Source organism: Echinops telfairi, unplaced genomic scaffold (assembly GCF_000313985.2).
Source record: "Echinops telfairi isolate 266 unplaced genomic scaffold, ASM31398v2 ScPeMD7_7469;HRSCAF=8507_1, whole genome shotgun sequence".
Lineage (NCBI taxonomy): Eukaryota > Metazoa > Chordata > Mammalia > Afrosoricida > Tenrecidae > Echinops > Echinops telfairi.
The window spans coordinates 122266354-122287854 of NW_022111373.1; the positions used below are offsets into that span (position 1 = coordinate 122266354).

General features: G+C 36.5%; 1 non-coding gene across 1 annotated transcript; it reads left to right on the top strand.

Moving 5' to 3' along the window:
• Positions 1-11533: 11533 nt before the first annotated feature.
• LOC115873891 lies at positions 11534-11697 on the top strand. Its single transcript, XR_004048665.1, has one exon. It is a non-coding gene; the product is annotated as a U1 spliceosomal RNA (small nuclear RNA).
• The last annotated feature ends 9804 nt before the right edge of the window (positions 11698-21501 follow it).

Consider the following 21501-nt stretch of genomic DNA (forward strand, 5'->3'; position numbering starts at 1 on the left):
CTTTTAAGAATTTATAGCTGTGACTTACTGGATATAACATTCACGATATAACTGACCACCAATTAGTCAAGGACCTGTTAAATGAAATAAAATGCCAATTTACATGGTTCAAATAAAATGAAAATTAAAAAATAGCACTTGATAAGAGATAAAAAGATTTAAATATTTTCTAAGTACCCGACATTCTCAGACAACTGCATTTAAGTACATACAAATACGTTTAAAATAGTAAATATGTCTTGAATTCAGGTGATAAATTGTCCCAAAGTATATATTTATGTTGTCTGTTGTGTTAGGCAATTATGGTCAGTTTTAATGCTTTGTCACTGCATCATGCCTCAGGCAAATACTCTTGCTGTTCATGAATATTGGAGAAATCTTTGAATTGAACATAAGCATCTTTCATGCCGTCTGGCTTCTTGCAGTGTTTGAGAGCTTAACATATATTTTAATCTGTGCACTACAGTTTCTATTTGTTGCTTTTCCTATTTATATGCATTTTCCTGCCCCCTGTCTGTCTATCGATCTGTCATATTTTTTCCAATTAAGGGAAAGCTAGATGACAGGCACAACAGGCACTGACTCTCCGATGCCACAGATTCTAAGTAGAAGTAATTACTGTGTGTGAAACTGAAGCCAGACACCAGGGCTGCCGCCACAGGTTTCCATGCCAGTCAACGAACTTACCTGAGTAAGAGGCATGGAAGGAAACAAGGGGAGGGCAGATACTGAATTCTATTTCAGAAATGATTAGATTCTCCAATATAATCCTTTTTACTTTCACAATGAAGCTAAATTTACCTTTCCCTCAATTTATAATTGAGAAAAAATTGTTTAATAATGAATACAGGTATTGTCTTAAAACATGGCCCCCTAAGGGGAAGATTTTTGGAAAACTGTTACAGGCTTTATGTTATAGACATATTCTTGATTTTCTCTACTTATTGGACTTGTCATTAGAACTAAGGAAATGATAACTGTGGCTGAGCCACGATAATGATGTCTACTTATTCAAAAATGAACACAGAATAAATTGTGTGCAAAATCTTAAGCCTTAGACAGAGAATGTATATTTTGTCACTAACTTCTATTTTTAGTAAGCTCAGGAGGTATTATTTTATGTACATAATTCTAACATAGGGAATAAATGCCAGGTTTATTTCTTTAATCAAACATATTAACCCATACCTCTTAAAGTGAAAGCACTTGTCTCAAATACTGGTGTGAAATGCAAATTTTGTGATAGTCAAAACAAAAACATCCAAATAATATTTATTGTGTGTCTTACATTGCTAGACTATAAACAGCTATTGTATTTTCTACCATCTGATATATTTTGTAAATTATTTTTTGTGGGTGAAGAAGCAAGGTATGATTTTTTTTTATAATGCTGTATTACACATGGCATTCCACTGTGTGGACCACAACAAACTATGGTTAACCTTTAGAAACATGAGAATCCCTGAACACCTAATTGTGCTCAAGCAGAACTTATACATGGATCAAGAGGACTGTGTGGACAGAACAAGGGAATACTGTGTGGTTTAAAATCAGGAGAGGTTAATAAAAATCAGGAGAGGTGTACCTCAGGACTACATCCTCTCACCAAACTTATGCAATCTGTAAGATGAACAAATAATCAGAGAAGTTGGATTATGTGGAAAAGAATTTAGGATTGAATGAAGGCTTAGTAGCAACCGGCGATATGCAGATGACATTATTGTGCTTGCTGAAAATGAGGAGTATTTGAAGTGTTTGCTCATAAAAATAAAATACTGCAGCCTTTTGTATGGATTACATTCAACGCAAAGAAAACAAAAATCCTCACAAGTGGACCAATAGGTAATATCATCTGATACTGTGAAAATACTAACTAATCAAGGATTTTGTCTTGCTTGGATCCACAATCAATGCTCATGGAAGCATCAGTCAAAGAGCACAGGACACATTGTACTAGGACAATCTGCTTCAGAAGACCTCTTTAAAATGTTGGAAAGGAAAGCAAGGATACTGGGGGGAGGACGAAGGTAAGCCTGTCTCAAGTCATGGTGTTTTCAATGGTGTCAGATGCATGTGAAAGTTGGACGTTGAAAAAGAATACCTAAGAAGAATTTATACCTTTGAATTGTAGTGTTAGTGAATAATATTGAAAGTATTATGGATTACCAAAACAATAAGCGAATCTATCTTGGAATATGTACTCCAGAATGCTCCTTAGAAGCAAAGATGGCAAAACTTCATCTTCTGCACTTTGGGCATATTTTCAGGAGAGACCAGTTTCTGGAGAAGGATATCATGCTTGGTAAAGTAGCATAACATGCAGCAAAAAAGAGGCAGGCTTTTGACAAGATGGATTGATACAGTGGCTACCTGCATGGGCTTAAACATACGAACATTGGTGAGGATGGCACTGCACGGGCAGTGTTTCCATTTGTGTAATGTAGGCTGCCATTGAGTTTTAACCGGTTCTATGGCACTTAGCAACAACAGTGCCAAGATTGTTGTTTCTACTATAATTCACTGAACGGAAAGGCCCTGAAATTGTGGATCTGTGTTGGGACTGGAAATATACAAGATGACTATGAGCCATAATACTATGCCCACTATTTTAAGTCAAGTGTATATCCCATTTTCAAGACTGTAAGTATGTGTGGGAGCTGACAGAATCATCCTTTTATCACAAAGGGATTGGTGAGTTTGAGCCATGCATCTTAACCCAATGTCCAACCCATAGCACCAACAGGCTCTTTACTCAGTGATATAAACCCCATACCAAACCCACTACTAGCAAGTTGATTATGACTCATAGTGGACATAGCATATGATAATGCAAGCTGACAATCATCATTTCAATACTCAGGCACAGGTGTGACAACAGCACTATCCTACAGGTCAATGATGGGATAGTTTCAAAATGTTATAAATCAAACAAAAATTAAAAGACTAAAAATAATAATAATTTTAAAAACAGCCTAACTTCCTTGACTCAAAACCAGAGTTGATTAAAACTTTCTAGATACGGAAAACACCCTGAGGTTATAAAGATATTCATAAAAAAAGAAGGAAACATCTAGCAAATTAAAACATAATAAAATTCTTGTAGCATTAACTGCTTTTCAACAAATAAATAAAGGTTACAACATTTTTACTGCCTTCTTGGTCAGAATAACAGTTAAGGTTATCAAAGCTCTGAGGGTCACTGTTCTTAGAAGCAAATTTTGTCCACTAACTGGAATAAGGACAACAGAAATTACAGGAATCACTTTTCAGTCTATACTGAAATAATTTGTTTAGATAACATAAAGGACAATGCATACTATTGTACAGAATGCTTAAATTTTGTTGGAACATGGTTTAAGGATTATAAGTAAGGAATTAAATTATCAACACTAAATTACCTTATCTTACTAAGAGCCATAATCAATTTTAGTATCAGAAACAGATAACTCTGAAGATCACGAGGCTGTAGTTCCGATTTTTTTTACTTTCATATATGACTTACAAATCCTAGGAAAGCCCATAGCACTAGGCTATAGTTCAGATCATTTGCTTTTATGTATTTTTAAAAATTTGTTTTGATGTCATGTATCTTACTAATTAAACATGCATATTTGTAACTAGTTTCGTATTTGTAATTTTGTAGCCATTTTACTAACTAGAGAAACTCATATTGTGAAATTTCAGGTCACACACCATATGGAATTATTCTTGATTAGAATGATTAGATTTAGACAAGCATTTCCAGTGAAATAAAACCACCAAGCAATAGCTGCAAAATATTCCTGTTAAAAAGTTTGAAGAATTTCTTAAAGTCTTTCTATATAACTAAAAATAATCCAAAAAGATTGAAGGTAAAGTAAATAGCTATGCCACATTATAGAGAATCAAAATTAAAATACAGAATGGGGAGTACTCTGTGGAATATACAAAGGGGCATCCCCCTCTAAAAACTACAGAATTGCACTGTGATGAGTGGAGCTTTTGGGGTACTCATTTTTCTCACAATGAGAGCATCAAGGAACTCACTCTGAGTTAGTGCACACAGTGGCATCTCCTGGGAGAGTTCGCTCTTGCTACAGTGTGCCCCCACCCCCTAAAAAGTAGTTTTGGTTTAACCTAATTTTTTGTGATGACCAATTTAAGAGAACAGTGTGAGGCTGTGAAATTTTGTTTCCCACTCAGGAAAAATACCACAGAAACTGTTATGATGTTGAACACAGCTTCCAGTTATATAATTTACTGTCAATTTGAGCAAAGGGGTGGGGTCTAGCCTGTCAATCAGGTCATAGCCCCTGTGGCCTCTGTATTGGCATGGCCTCTCCTGATGATTCTGGGAACTCCTGTTTTCCACCCAGGAGGCAGGACACACACTTTCTCTGCTTCATATTCCTGTGGACAAGCCACATGGAGCTAAGCTGATAGGAGCAAGAGCCCTGCAACTGGAGGAGCCCCGTGCGTCTACCACCACTGGTTTCCCAAGACTTTCCAGCCAGTGGCCTACGATCTTCCATTGCATGTGTTGCATGAGTCTGAGGAAGAATTTTTGGACTGGTATCAGACATATGGGCTAATATTGGACTTATGGACGTGATCTGGACAGGGCATGGATGCTTTCTCAATATAAAATTGCTTTTTTATATAAAGCTGTTTCTTATACACCTAGGAGTATTTATGACTTTGTTTATCTATACCCTAGAATTTTTCTTACTAAGCAAGCCTCTGTAGAACAGAACACTGCCTGTTTTTGTATCATCTACATAATCTTTACTAGGTTTGGGATCATTGCTGCTGTCACTGTGTCAATTTATCTCTTTGGGAAACTCCCCCAACCACACCTCCCCCCACCCCTTTCTGACCCTCTGCTTGACCAACTTCCATGTCCTTTTCGAGTGCTTTCTACCTGATAACATGTCTGAAAGATGTGTTTGGAATTTTGCTATCCTCATTTCTAAGGAGAATTTTAACTATGTTTCTCCCAAATAGATGATTCTTCTTTACGAAGTTGATGGTACTTTCCTTTTTTTTTTTTTTGCCAATAAGATCAATAAAATGTACCAACTCTTCTCATCACTTTATTCACTGTGAAATTTTCATATTCTTCTGAGGTGATTGAAGACACCATCACTTAAGTCAGGTGCACATTTCCTCTCAAAATGACATCCTTGATCTTCGGTACTTTAAAGAGGTCTTGTGCAGCAGGTTTGCCCAATGCAGTAAGTCAATCGATATCAGGACAACTGCCTCATTGATTGTGGATTCAAACAAATTGAAATCCTTGACAACACCAGTCTTTTTCCATTTATAATATTGTCTATTGCCTAGCTGTGGTGATTTCTATTTTATTTACATTGAGTTGCAAACAGTACTAGAAGCTAAAGTCTTTGATATTCATCAGCAAATTCCTCAAGCTCTCCTTGCTATTAGCAAGCAAGATTGCATTATCTGCCAATTACAAGCTCCAATCCTGATTCAGAATTCCTCTTCATCTAGTTCAGTTTCTATGCATACAGATTGAATAAGCACAGTCAAAGGATACAACTCTGGTGTGCACCTCTTCTAATTTTAAACTTTGCAATATCTATCCTCTTGTTCTGTTTATACAATTACTTCATGGTCTATTTTACAGGTTATACATGAGGAGAGTTAAGTGTTATGGAATCCCCATTCTTCATAATGCTATCCATAGTTTGTATTAGTCCACAGAGTCAAAAGCCTTGCATAATCAATAAAATTCAGTTAGACAACATTCTAGTATTCTCTGCTTTTAGGAAGATCCATCTGGCATTGGCAATAAATTTCCTCATGTCAAGACCTCTTCGGATTCCAACTTGAATATCTGGCAGCTTCCTGTCTATAAACTGCTGTAACCATTGTTGAATTTTAGCAAAACTTTACTTGCATGTATTGTTATTTGCTGCTCAGTAAATTTTGACTCATAGTAATAGATTGTGAGGGAGCACAATTTCTCAATTATTTTTTTTCTAAAATATGATCATGTTGTTGATAAGTGACATCAAGTTGATTCCAACTTATAGTGACTTATGTAGAAGCAAGAATGTAATCATGGCTAGTTCTAATTAAATTTATTTATAGATGCAAGCAACAGTCCAATCCAGAGTAACTGTCAGGCTCCTTAAACAACCATTTTCAAGTTTACTTTTCAAGGGTTATAGTTTTTATTTTGGCAATTGGAGCTCACGCTAAAGGCTAGACTAAATTTGCCATAGCTACCACCACAAAGCACACAGGGAACATTCCTTAATACTATTGGAGTCATGATTTTTGGTGTTAGGTAATGTTTATCAACCCCTGACTCAGAGTTACCGGGGGGTGAAAAACAATGAAATAGTACTTGGTCCTGCAATTGATGTTGGTCTGATCCCATTGTTGCAGCCAGTAGGTCAATCGAGCGTGTTGAGGATCTTCTTCTTCTCTGACCCTCTCCTCTAACTAAGGATAATGACCTTCTACGGGCCTGGTTTACTCTTAAGAGCATGATGTAAGCATGTGACACAAAATCATTCTCAATTTTAAGGATAATTTTGGCGGCAGAAATCAGGTTCATGCATTCCCCCGGCATTCCATGGTTTATTCAATATTCTTCACATAACTCAAAGATATTATTTCTTCTTCTGCCTTCTTTATTCATTGTCCAACTTTCACATACATGTGAGAAAATTAAAAATACCATGACTTGGTTTAGGCTCACCTAAGTCTTCAAATGGATTTTTTGTTTTGTCCTGTTTTTGGCTTTTCAACACTTTAAAGAAATCTTTTGCAGGAAAAGTTGCCCAGAAAAATGGATCCTTTGATTGGTGACTGCTGTTTCCAAGACCCTTGATCCTGTAGCCAAGTAAAATGAAATCCTTGATAACTTAAAACTTTTCTCCATTTATTATGATGTTCAGTGTTAGTCTAGCGAGGATTTTTTTCTTGTGTTAAAGCATAATTCATAGTGAAGGTTGTAGCATTTGATCTTTACCAGAAAACGTGTGAAGTCCTCTTTGCTTTCAGGCATTAGGCTGTGTCATCTGCACATCTCAGGTTGTTAATGAGACATCTCAATGCCATCTTACTCTTTATTAAAGTCCAGGTGCTCAGATAATTTACTCAGCATACAGATTGAATACAGATGGTGAACTAATACAACATTAACAAACAACATATTTTAAATCTCTCAGCATACCCTTCTCTTATCTTGTAGGAAATGGGATGATTGCTTATACAGTTTCCAATACAATCTTGATAGAAGCAGATGGTCATATCCTTGTCCCCCGTATTGACCAGTGGCTTTGATCTGCAAACCTTTACGTTAGTAACCGAGGCTTAACCATTTGGTCACCAAGTCACCATCACCACCGGAGCAGACACATATACATAGTCTAAAGCGTTTTATTGTGCGTTAGATGAAGATTTAACGAGACGCTCATAGTTTCGCATTCAGCAGTTCATACACATTCAGATGCAATTCTTCCGTTGCAACCCCACCAATGTGCCATTTTCTACCATACTTTCTTCCTGTTTTCTAGCCTCCTTCTTTCCCAAACCTCTGGATTTTTTTCTTGGTTGCAGACCATTTGATATTAAATATTCGATTATTCTAATGGGAAGATGCGTTCAAATCCAGCCTGAAAGATAAGGACAAAATTGTCGGGGTATCATCATTCTCTGTTCAACCAGTTATCCTGGTCTCTTTTATGATTTTGAGTTCTGTCCTACATTTTTCTCCCACTCCATCCAGAACCCACTAATGTGACTTTTCACAGAGAAGTTTGTAATGGCAGCCAGACACCACTTAGTTCTTCAGGCCTCATGGGAACTGATGTTTGCATGTCCCATGTTTTAGTGGACTAATTGTTTCAATTAGTCTTTCAATTTTTATCGTGCTTCCTTTACTGCCCTTGGAGAGATCAGTGGATGTATCTTTGATGACTGCTCATACGCTTCTAAGAACCCTACTGCCACTCAGCAGATTGGAGTACAGAGCATTACTTTTGTGATCTATGTTCTATGTTAGGCCAATTGACCTTGGTGCTCCCAAGACTACGGTCCTGATCCCCTAGACCAAGTGACTGGTTTCCTCGAGGTACTTAGTCATTTCTATGAGTTTTTTCTAACTTTGTCCTGTATATATATCACCATATACATGAATATATTTGCAAGAAAATAAATACATTTATACAAACATACTTTCTCAACCTACATTTATATTTGTGAATGTATTCCCCCTATCCCTCTCCTACTTGATTAGACGCAGGCCTGATAACAATAAACATATTTAAACGGCAAGAAATTATTAATGAGGCCTTTTTATTGTAAAGGTATTATCACTTAACTTAATCCATGCTATTTAAATTTACTCTATGTATTTATTAGCTGCATTTAATAATCAATGATAGCATTGCATTTTAGTAATATTTTTAATTTTCAATGTTTATAAATCATATTTTGCCAATATTTGTAACAATGTTTAAAAGATATATCTATTAAAGAACACCAACAGGATTTTTCCAGTATAGGACTTATCCAGTAAAATACACCAGTATAGGGGACACGTTTTTAAAAGTTTCCAAGTCTTTATGAAGTTGACCAAAGAATTATCAGAGTTTCTGCTAGCTGTACAACCCAAATTTGGCATGCATTTGGAGTACTACAAATCTTCATCCATTTAATTCCATAACTTCTATTCTGATTATGACCACGTCTGAGAATAATAATTTTACAATACATATTTTGTGATACACATTTTTAATCTAAGATATACCAAAATAAATTTATTTTATGCACTCATTCATATGAGGAAATAAAACACGTGTGAAAGTAACTTTCCTCCACTCAATCTTTTGAGAAAGTCAATTTATTTTAATACAATCCTAATTAATTGAACATTGTTTTGTTAGAAAACACTCAAGCATTTATAAGCACACATAAACTCTAAAATATCAGAATATCATATGCGTCCATTCTAGAATGCATGTAGGCAATTCACATAGCCTGTTATTTCATTTTTATTTGCTGTTTTCTTTATAAGACCTTTACAATTATATTGAATTTTCTTTGTTATTGTCGCATGGTGTCCAGGTAATTCTGATTCATAGCAACCCTTAAAGGAAAGAGTATACCTGCCCCACAGAGTTTTTGAGGCTGCAATCTTTAAGGAACCAGATCTTTATCTCTTCATAGCAACTGGTGGGTTTGAAGGACAACCTTGCCAATAGCAGCCTAGTGCTTAACCACTGTGCCCACCAGGGCACCTTATGTTTAACCTGGAATCCATTCTTGAAGTATTTTTAACAAACCTCAATACTAGCATTGAATTTCTATAGTTATGTTCTATAGCTATGTCCCAGAATCTAATGCCTCTGATCACTCTGTCAAGGAGCCAGTGAGGATGTTTGCTCTTGTTTTAAGCTGGATCATTCTGTAAAAGACAGTGTTCATCATCTTAGTATATATATCCCAATCTCTGCTGGTATTTCATTACATCTTCCTTGTCATATGTATAAACAAAAGATGGCAAGCTGTGAATGCGAAAACGGTATTTAATGGTCTATTAGAATAGGCTGAACATTAAGAGCAAAAATAGTGACAGATACAATTTCTAACCCATGCTGCGCTAACAAGAGATCATCTGCTCATGACAATAAGCATACCCAAGGGAAAACAAATGATACTTTGCTTTGTAACCTTTGTAACCTCCTATTTGCTTTACATTATCCCATAAGTTTTAATGAATCAGCGCTGGGTCCCAACAATTCTCTACAGGGGTTCTCGTGTTTTGTTTGCTCTGTGCTCTCAGAACTCACACATCTGCTTGTAAAAGAGAATGAAGATAAATACATATTTTTATTAATCATTAGAGGATCTATAACTGGGTAGCGGCAACATTTAGACAGAAATACTACACAGTTTTAATGTATCTTTCAAATCCATCCTAGTAAAATTTGTCACTGAGATCAGTGTATGCTTAACCTTAGGAAAAGTCTTAACATCGGCCTGAGACAGTAAAATTCATAGATCTCAAAGGCAACAGATGCGACAAACCAGGATGAGCTGAGCTGAGAAATATTAATGATGTTATCATTTTATCTCATGCTAACACGCTATATAGCATATTGTCCTTAGCAAAGCATCTACCTCCTTATTTTTAAATATGTATTTCTCTTGATTGCGATAAGAAATTAGCAAACCAATTGGCAAAAGTGATGGAGAAACTGGAGTTCTGTAGATGTTTTGGTCACTTTTTCCCCCTCAAAGGATCTTACTGTACTTACATATTTTTGTTTTGGAGGGTTTAAATATATATATTTAAATATATAAAAGTAACTATATATATAGTTACAAAAAGTTAGATACATTTTTTGAAATAAGAAAAACAAGAAAGAAAGACATAAAAATTCTGCTTATTCAAGACCCCCCAAAATTCCAAACTAAAAGAAAATTGTGAATATAACCAAAACAGGAATGATTTGAAAATAAATGAAAGGGAATGACTACTCAATGTAGACGCATCTTATCTTTTGTCATGATGTTATGACTGGATGTCATATTATATGTCTATGAAACATCAATCTACCTATCAATATGCATAATTAACTTTTAATATAATGCCTTAAAAACTGGAATCAAAGAGGAAGGACCAGTGGCTGGGAAATATGAATTTGGTGAAAGAAACAAAGTTGGATTTCTCATGATAAAATTTTCAAGACAAACGGCATGTTCATAGCAAAAAGATTTTTTCAACAACATAAATGACAGCTATATACACAAACATCTCCACTTGGAATACACAGAAATAAAATTGACTACATCAATGGGAAGATACAATGAAATATCTCAACATCAGTAGTGTGCTCTCCATAATTGAAAGATGGTTAGAAGGGTGAAGGACTGGCATGTGTTTTATTATGTTATTGATAAGGTTTATTTAAGTTGGAAGTAACTCAAGGCTACCTCACAGCACAGATTTACAAAACTTTAAAAAGAATGCATATTGTGTGCCTTAAGTGGTATAAGATAATATTATACATAGTATATATATTCAAATACTATTACTTGATCTTTGCTTTTCATAAATTGCTAAAAAATAAAACAAAACAACAACAAAACAAAACATCTTGATAATCTGTAGGAACGCTACAGGACAGATTGGAACAGCTCTGTGCATGATTGTAACTCTTTGTGTGTGTGTGTTTGTTTTTATTTCCCTCCACAGTTTTATTGGCATATAATTCACATATCATACAAATCAAAAGTTCAATAACATCTAGAAGAGTTACACAGTCATCACCACAATCATTTTTAGAACATTTTCTTCATTCTTTTACCAATTGTTATTAACTTCCCGTTTACCTCCAACCTCCCATCCCATATGTCCAAGTATCCATTAATCCAGTTAATGTCTCTGTAGGTATACCTATCCTGGATTTCATCGACAGGAAAATATTGTTTACAAACTAAGAAAAATAACAAAGTAAAATGGATAAAAACTTAAACAAAAAAAGAAAACATAAAATATGAAAAACAAATTTAAATACTTACCGGGCAGAGGAGATACCATGATCACGAAGGTGGTTTTCCCAGGGCGAGGCTTATCCATTGCACTCCGGATGTGCTGACCCCTTCGATTTCCCCAAATGTGGGAAACTCGACTGCATAATTTGTGGTAGTGGGGGACTACGTTCGCGCTCTCCTCTGAAAAAAAAAGAAAAAGAAAAACAAATTTAAATGTATCTTAAGGAAGATAAAATGATAGAGTGTTAAATTTTAACCTAACTGCATCTGCAACAATCCGCATTCCAATGCACCCTGCATGTTAGTAAGGCTGCTCACACCCCTGGTCAGACAGAATTCACCAGGGACTTAGTCCACCTGTACTTCCCTTTCGCTTTTTAAAAAAATTGAATGTTTTAAAATGGCTTTCAAGGGAAATCAAATGACAAGACATTACATTTTGCCCTTACGATGTCTGCCATAATCAACTTTCCACTGCTCTCTGACTGATAACAGGACTATCGACATTGCTCAGCTAAATTTGGAGGACTTTTTTTTTTTTAACAGAAATAGGACACCTTGTAGAAAGTAGCTGGTGGTTTTGAACTGATGATTTGAGGTTAACAGACCAACTCATAGCACACCCTGTCACCAGGGCTCCTGTAACACCAACACAAACCATTTAATTTTGCTTTTAAACAATTTACTGAGATATAAGCCAAATTTCATACGATTCATTAATTCAATCATATACAGGGTGCTGTACAATCATTACCATAATCAATATTAGAACATTTTTTTCTTGTCCTCCTTGTTATTATTTCCCCATTTCCTCCCAACCTCCCCTGCCATACCGCCAAGGAAACACTAATCTAGTTACTTTCCCTTATAGATTCACCCATCCATGATATCACATACCACCCCCCCAAAAAAATATATAAAACCAAGAATCAAAAAACCTAATATCAATAACAAAATAAAATAGGGAAATACACCAGTTGAAAAGAAAACAGATATTATTAAAAACTAGGATAACTTTTAAATGGGGCAAAATGAAATCAAATGATAAGATGTAAGGATTTAACATAATGTATCAGTCATAATACTCTTTCCAACACATTCTGTGTGATAGCAAGGTCTATGTGCACAGAGGATTCACCAGGACTTCATCCACATGTATTTTTGCTTCACTTTTTAAACTCCTAGAACTTTCAGGCATGAACAAGGAGATCAAGTCAGAGGCTACATTTAAACAATTTAAATTGGGTGTTACATTTTAATCTACTATAATCCTTTCTACAAGACTCTCTGATGACCCAACTATTCACATCCCTAACTGTGCTCACAGGGAAATCACTGGGAATGTAGTCCATGTGTACATCCTGCAAATGGATTTGGGGCTTTAACTGTCATCCATACCCTTCTACAAACTGGGTGTTCATACTATATGATCCGATTCCATTCTTTCCTCTGGATTTGGATTTCTTTATTTACAATCCTTGGGTCACACAGACTGGTGCACTTCTTCCATGTGGACTTGGTTGATGCCTTACTTAGATAGCTGCTTATTTGAAGACAAGCCTTTGTGACCATGGACACTATTCTTCCTAATAACCAGCCACTATATGTTTTTGTCAAATTTGTTTTAGCACACATATCTTCAGTGACAGCATCCTGAGGGTATGTACCAAGCAGGACCATGTCATAAGAACTAATTGTTCTTTGTAGATTAGAATTGAGTGCAAATCCCAACTCCATTCGGATAGCTGCGGTTTATAAGTGTAGATGCTGCTCGTTCATTTCAGAGATATCACGCGCCTTTTATGTGAGAGAGCAGACACAATCATCTCCCTGGAGCATACGGTCATTGTGTTGATAGTCTCATTAAGTTAGCTAGTGGTAGAGAACTTAAAATAAAGTTGAGAAAAGGAGATTATACAAGTATAGGCTGATTATAAACTGTAATACATTAATTACTGCCCTATATAGATTAAATCCTTAAGTGACTGAACACTTGGGGGTTGGCAGTATGGAAAAAAATGGGGGTTGGCAGTATGGAAAAACTTTCAATAATATCCATTGACAGTGGCTGAATCATGCATGCCAGATTAATGAGTATCTTCATAAATCCAGAAGGCACTGAGTGTAAGTATGCAGTAATATGATGCCTGCAAATTCTAAAGCTTCGTATAGCTGTCTGCTGATTCTTTTCATACATGTGATTTCGGCCTTAAGCACAAAGGCTACAGGCAAGTTTGCGATAGAGCTCAGTTCACTTGGTGGGGTTTCCACATTGAATCCTGGAACAACATGCTTTTCAATCTGGAAAACACTATTAAATATTTGATAAAATAATTGTCTGCACATTCTATTATCCAACTATGTTTGGATAGGAAGCTTCTTTTTGGGGAGGACAGATGATACAGGATGAGGCATTTTATTTCCAGTGTTATTACCTAAAATCACAATCTTTCTGCTTTCCATTTAGGGAAAATTTATTTAATATACATTTCTACATATGAAGGCAGTTCTCCAGTGGAGTAGTGGGCAGGTCCCAAGCTGGACTGGTGACTGCAAAGTTGATTGATTCATATTCACCACTCAATGGTTGAGAGAAAAATTAGGGTTTCTCTTCCTGTAAAGATTTATAGCCTTGGAAAACTGAGGGAGAACTGAACTCTCTCCTGTAGATTCCCTATGCATCAGACTTGACTCAATAACACTGGGTTAATATGTTGTGTGTATATTTTCATGTCATATCCCACATATTTAAAATATATGTATTTTTAAAACAAATGAACTTGCATTTATTGTCAAGTTGCATTAATTTTCAAGTTAAATATATTTCATGAGCTAAATGAACCTTTATTGCTTATTGCAGTAATTTAACAAGTACTTGACTAAGAAATGAAGGTTCATTTGCCTTATGAGACCAGCTCATTCACAATCATACATTATAGCAGCATTTCGATTAGAACTGAAAATTAACTTTCCTAGCTGAATGAAACCAAATTGAGAACTTTTTAAGCTCTTAAAAGTGCTTTGCAAATGATTTTGTATTACACATTTCATTTCATTTATTCCAACAGACATTAGAGTGCCTGTTAAATAACTCACATTCCTATGAACGTGTTCACAGCTGCCAAATGGAGTGGCTATCATATGCTCAAGAACTCAACATAATTATTAAAACTATACCTTATTGAGATCAACCAGTTCTGCTAAAAATGTCATTAAAAATGAACAAACTGGAAGAATGAAAATGAACAATTTTTAAGTACTGAAATTTGAGTTTTGTGGAGACAGCATTTTGTTGGCATCATTTTTGTTCTTATACACAAATGCGTGTCTTCTTAAATTAAAAAAAATAAATTATTGAACTTTAAAATGAAAATTACCCCCCCCACACACACACACACAAAATTAAACAATTTTCAAAATTCTGTTTATGTGCCAGGGACATTTAAAGCCATGATTCAGAAGCATGGAGATTATTAACACCTTCAATTTGGATAATTTTAGTCTCTTAGCTCTCTACTACATCCTTATGTTCTATAGTTTCTCTATAGTGTCATCAAAGACTAGGAAAAAAATAGTTAGCAATTAAAAACTAAGCCTGTTAGACAAAAGGATTTTCTTGTAGCCAAAGGAATCCCTCCTATCTTTCAAAAATAATACAGTGGAATTAATGAACAAAACAAAACAAAAACCCTGAGCTTAATAGTCGGTATGACTCAACATCAAAAGAGGTTAACATCCTCAAACAAGGCAAGTGTGTTGCACAAACGCTAAAGCCCCCTCTGGAGAAGGTGGCAATCAAACGCACGAAATAAAGACGTCACTAAATATCTCAAAAGGCCATTGCTCTGACTCTTCTAAGCTTTGTAAGTCTGCAGATGTCCCACCTCTCTTTTAGTGAGCAAGCAGCAAATTTAGTCTGAAAGGCATCATCCAAAATACTTAGAATAAACTTAGAGTCTACCCCACGATGTCTCTGGGCCACTTGGCCTGTAACTAAGATCAAGTCATAACATTTCCTAATTGAGGACATATTTGGCTTGATACAGAAAGGAAAGATTTGATCATAGAGGAGCTACAGGACCTATCCATCATGTTTTAATAACAGTCTAGGTAGATAAAAGATTTTTCATCAAAGAAGATGGAATAAAATTGGAAAGGGAAGGAATTGCTTACTTGATGATGCTTTCTGGCATTAGAGGAGTTAACACAAGGAAAAAGACCCAGGAGATGATGCAGACTAACTAATAGAATGGATCCCACTGTTAAATGCAATGGCCAAGCTGAGAAAACCTGATATGCCTGCATTGCAATGCTAGATGATTGACACAGAGATTTAAAACTTCAAAGACATGAACATGGATTCAGTATGTGCAGCCTGAAGATAAGCAAGGTGGTTGTTTTCCCTGGGAAATCCCATCAGACGCTCACTTTATCAAGGCCACTAGAATGCCTTCTGAAAAGGCAATGTCATCATTAAAACATTAGTGATGGCTTTTTTCTGCACTCTAGGACTGGAGGCAGAAGGGCTTTCACTGTATTTGTCACACTGCTAACAGTGGATCTGAAGAGACTTAGAAACAGTAGAGGCCAGTTGGGAGTTCTCAACTGATCAAATTGTAATAATTGTATAACTGATCATTTTAATAATTCATAGAGTTGTACCCCCTGAAAATCAACCCATAGAGATGTATGGAGATAGTTAGCAGAGCATGGTCTTCCTGTGAGAATAGTTTATTGGTAAATGACAAATGCCCTACTCAGCTTACACAGTAGAGAAAATGGAGACCACATGATTTGGAAACTGAGGGCAACCTCCCTATTGCTCTCTGTATAGTTTCCATTGCAGAACCAGTGTTAACTCTCAAAGCCAAAATCAAATTACTGTCAATGAGTCGAGTCTGACCCTTAGCAAGTCTATAGACTGGGCAGAATTGCCTCAGTGGGTTTCTTAGACTGTAACTCTTTATGGGATTAGAATCCTTGCCTTTCTATGGTAGAGCAGCTGTTGGTTCTAAACTGCTGACGTAGTTAACAGTTCAAGATATAGGCACTTTGGCACTGTGTTACCACCCAGAAACCACTAAGCAGAGATGACTATTCTCCCAAATGAAAGAACATATGGCAAACTAGGTAGTTTGTACAGCAATGTTTTACACTATCATTAATTACACTAAGGGACTTTTACCACTTAATTAATCCGATACTGAAAAAAATGAAGCTACTAACATGTTATACTGTTATTTGCTACTAGGTTTGAGATGACATTAAAAATTGGATGCACAGAATATAATGAATTTATGTCCTCCCTATTTCCTATAGGGATATATAGGAAGCAAATAATTACAGGTTTATAGTAGGTTCAATTGGTCCATAGGCTCACGTGGTGGCCACTTCTCTTGTGCCTGGATGATTGGCTGACACTAATGTACTTGAAAGTTAACACAATTTCACTTTGGGATCTTGATTTTCAAATATGAGTTATCATGATAGAGAACACATTTTGAAAAACTTGACGACTGTTCCTTCTACGTCCAGTTATAAAACCCATGACAAGGATTAAGTAATTGGTGTCAGTCAAATATTTTAATTATATAGGGTTCATGCTCTACATTTTATCTGATTTTAAGGCATCTAGTGGGGCACAGATGAATACCAAATGGATTCTGATAGATGATTATAAACTACTGCAAACTCAAGCTAGTAGTTGCCTGAATAGAAGAGACCATGATAAATCTGGTAAATTCATGGTATGTGGAATTGATTTAACACATGTGTATATCTATTTCAGTCAGGAAAAGGAGAATGTTTAATAACCTAGATTTAACAATAAACATTTAATATCTCGATCTGGAAGTACAAGACTTTTTTGCTTTCTGTTACAATGTAGACACTGCAAAGAATTTCGTTCACTCATTTCATTGAATTTTTAAATAAGCAAAAGGCTTCCTTTAGTCACATATGCTATCAAAGGATGGTATATAAGGTAGGTCCTTTAGAGAAGAAAAACCAAGACACTTATGAAAGTATATAAGTAGAGAAGTTGATATTGAAAATGAAATTTCTAACAGGAAAGCCAAACATACTACTACAGTGAAAGAGACCAGTCCAATTCACATTCATGGGCCAGTTAATGTGCTGAAGGTCTTTCCAAATCACACAGCCACTACACCCAAAGACCAAGGAAGCAGGGGGTCGAAGGGGCAGCATGGTGAGGCCAGTAGCATGGTGGAGCAAAGCAAGGCACCATGGGACTTCACCGCATGGCAGGGGTTGGCAGCTGGCTGCCTGCTGCAGGGTGGGAAGGCAATGAAGCCAGTCCTGGGAGTGCCATGTGGCAATGTGAAGCAACTGGCAGGAGGTGCGGTATGGGAATACAAGGTTGTAGGACCTGAGGGTGCTCAGTGGCAATGACAGTAAGGTGGCCATATTAAGAAGCACACTGGTGCGGGCAAGAAGGGAAAGGAAAATGCACGTCCAGGCTTCCACAGCAGTTTTCTTATATCTAGGTCTCACCTCCTCACAGAACCACCAGACTGCAATCTGATTGATAGTCCAGACTCCATCCATATCTTCTTACAGGGGATATGTTAGCAAAACAACACAACCATCACATTTGGCATAGTCACGAAGGCAAAGATGTAAGCTCTACATTGGCCCAATAAAATTAATTTCTATTGACAATTTATACGCCACCAGCATGTGTGATTAACGTGAGAACTGGCGCACATACTGTAGATCATGAAAGCCTACGGCCTTCAGAATGAATTATACCTCCACCCAAAGGAAGCAAAACTCCTAACAATGACCAATGGACAATGTCTTGATAAATGTAGAAAATATTACAGTTGCCAAGGATTTCTTTTTACTTGAGACCATATCCAGAGCTCATGATGTAGCACACAATAAATCAAGCCATATTTTGCATTAGGGAAATTTGCTTCAAAGAATCTCATTAAAGTATTGAAAAGCCAAAATGTTTGTGTGAGGACTCAGTTGCCTCTAACCCAAAACATGACGTTTCCGATGTTGGACAGTGAATAGGGAAGACTAAGTAAGAATTGATGCCTGTGAATTTAGGTGTTGACATAGACTAGTGAACATCGCTGGACTGCTAGAAGAGTGAACAAATCTATCCTGGAAGAAGAACAGCAGTTCTGTAGAAGCAAGAACAGTGAAACTCTGACTCATGCATTTGGATATGTTATCAGAAAAGACCCATGTTGTTTTTAAAAAATATTCTAAATTTATCATTCATTGGGAGTTAGTATGTATATATCATCCTATAGTTCAATCACTTCAAGCACTATCATACAATTGCTACCACAAGCAGTGTCCAAAAATTCTTCTTCTGCCTGGAACCCTTGATATTGTTTCCCTTTTACCACCACCCCTATGGCACCCCACCTACCCCCCCTAAACCCTTATTTTATTTTTAGTCTTTATAGGTTTAAAAGTCCTGGGTTCCAGATACCAAAACACAGAAAGACATATAACAAAACTTCAAGAGGGCAAACCCCAATGAGAAAACACATCTGAGACAAACACTATATGAACAAATAAAAATAAAACAAAATAACAGAAAATGTTGTATACCAAATGAGGTCCAGCATGCAAAATGTTCAAGGCTGTTTTATCCCTTTGATCATCTGTACTCAGCTCTTCGGTGCACTCTGTTTAGTGACTGCTTTCCTCCCGTCCCTCAGTTAGGAATAGAGGGAGATCACTGGAGGCTTCTTTCCTATGTAGTTCCAACAAATGCACTTTAGGCCCCCACTGTAATTCATAGCCTTAGTCGTGAACCGGATTGTCACAATATAGGCTCTGATACTAAACCCTCTTTTGAGTTCAGATTCTATGATTTACAGTCCTAGGTGGGTGATGATGGTGAGTTTCTTCCATGTGGACTTAGTTGACATCTCACTTAGAGTGCTGTTTGTTTGGAGACCAGCCTTTAAGACCCTAGACACTACTTTATCTGTCAGCCAGACACCATTTCATTTGGTAAAGTACAGGTTCAGCAAAAAAGAGGAAGCTCCTAAAGGAGATATGGTTTTGCACAGTGGCTAAACAATGAATGCTGATGGCAGCCAGAGCCTCAGAACTGGAGAAGCCATGTGGAGACCCCTGCCAGTGCTGAGATGTTTACACTGCCACTGGATCCACAAGAGTTTCTACCCCCTGACCTGTGATCATCCTGCATTCCGCATCATTGCATGTGTTTTGTGATTCAGAAGAGGAATTTATATGTTGGTATTGGACAAATGGGCTGATACCAGACATGTGGACTTGATCTGGACTGAGCTGGGATGTATTCTTAATATTCAATTGCTCTTGTATATAAAGCTCTTTCTTATACACATGAGTGTCTCTGGATTTGTTTTTCTAATCTACTCAGACTAACACACCAACTAACTAAATCTGAAGCTAATTAATTAACTACATATTTTGATTGAAAATGGAATTTCCTCCTTCTTTGTCAGCAAAATAAACACAATTAATACACGTTGGGGGGGGGGGATGTTTGTGAGGGTGGTGTAGAATGCCCAGCATTCCCTTGTAAGTAAGTTAAGTATGAGAATGAACTGATTGAATAGCACCTAACAACTAAAAGCTTGTGTAGCTCCTATTGTTGCCAAATCTCTGATCGAGCAACAGAAGCCCAATTTAAGCCTTGGGATGGCATAATTTCTCAATGAGTCTTATTCTCTACTTGGTAGAAAGTTGATTAATCTGGATGTCTTTCAGTCTGGAAATATGTATGATTCTGAACTAGAATATAAATATGTTTAAGCATATTTAAGTCTAATAACCCTCAACAAGCATAAGTATCCCATAGTTTACCAAGTCTTTCATTCATTCATTAAGGTCAGGATCCTCAGAGAATTGACTGGATGCCAGTGAGTGCAGTAAATTACACTAGGATAAGCAAATTATTTTACAATGGAGATTGGTATTGGACAGATCATCATCAGATAAACCAGCCTTTTCACAACCCTGCCCACCCCCAGCCCCAGAAGAATAGAAGGATTGAACAGTGGGATAGAACAGACACTGTTCTTGACAAAGTCAAGGTGTCATTTCTCCAGAAAACAGTAAACAAACCAAGGATTATACTGATGTCTTCCTACTTTTAAAAAAGCATGCATTCTATCATAAAGAGCAAATGCCTTTAAATTCACTCTCGGTGATAAACACTGCTTGTGACTCTGAAACTCTGTTTTCAGCAGGGTTAGAGATCTCCAATAAGGTAATTTTATGAAAGCGTTTACACAGAATCCCACTGGATTATGAGGTAATGTCCCTTTGGCAAGCTGACCGCCATATCCTGACTGACTACCAGGTAGAAAAAATCAGTTGTCACATTGAAATAAGATCCTGGTGAGTAGAAGAAATCAGATGCTTAATCAACACCAGAGATATGGAAGAATGTGTACGGAATCTAAGTAACCACCTGGAGCATCATTTGATGCTCTCTTAATGAACTGTGACTTTATGTGGACTTCAATAGCAATCCATCTGTGTATGTTATGATCACTCCAGAGGTATGATTGTCTTCATCATCACATCAAGTCAACCACGGAGACCAGAAGAAATGGTAACCACATGTCACATCAACCAAGAGCATTTTATATATATATATATATAAAATTTTTTTCCAAGACATCTCCATGGGACTGGAAAGGCTAGATTATAGATGCATTGAAGTTCAAGCTTTTCCCTTCTGCCCAATCCTACTGACAGAGTTGATGCCAAATTAATAACTTGGGTTGCATAACTTGTTTAATCATCTGCTCCTTAACTTCTAGAAAACTGAACCCGGAAGTATATACACAGATGTATATGGGTGTATGGAACATATTACTCTGTAACATATACACGTGTAGACTGTAGGCACTGTTCTGGAACTTCTTTATCCCACTTATGTACATATTTTATTATATTTATTTTTTAATTATTTTTTAATCGTTTTATTAGGGGCTCATACAA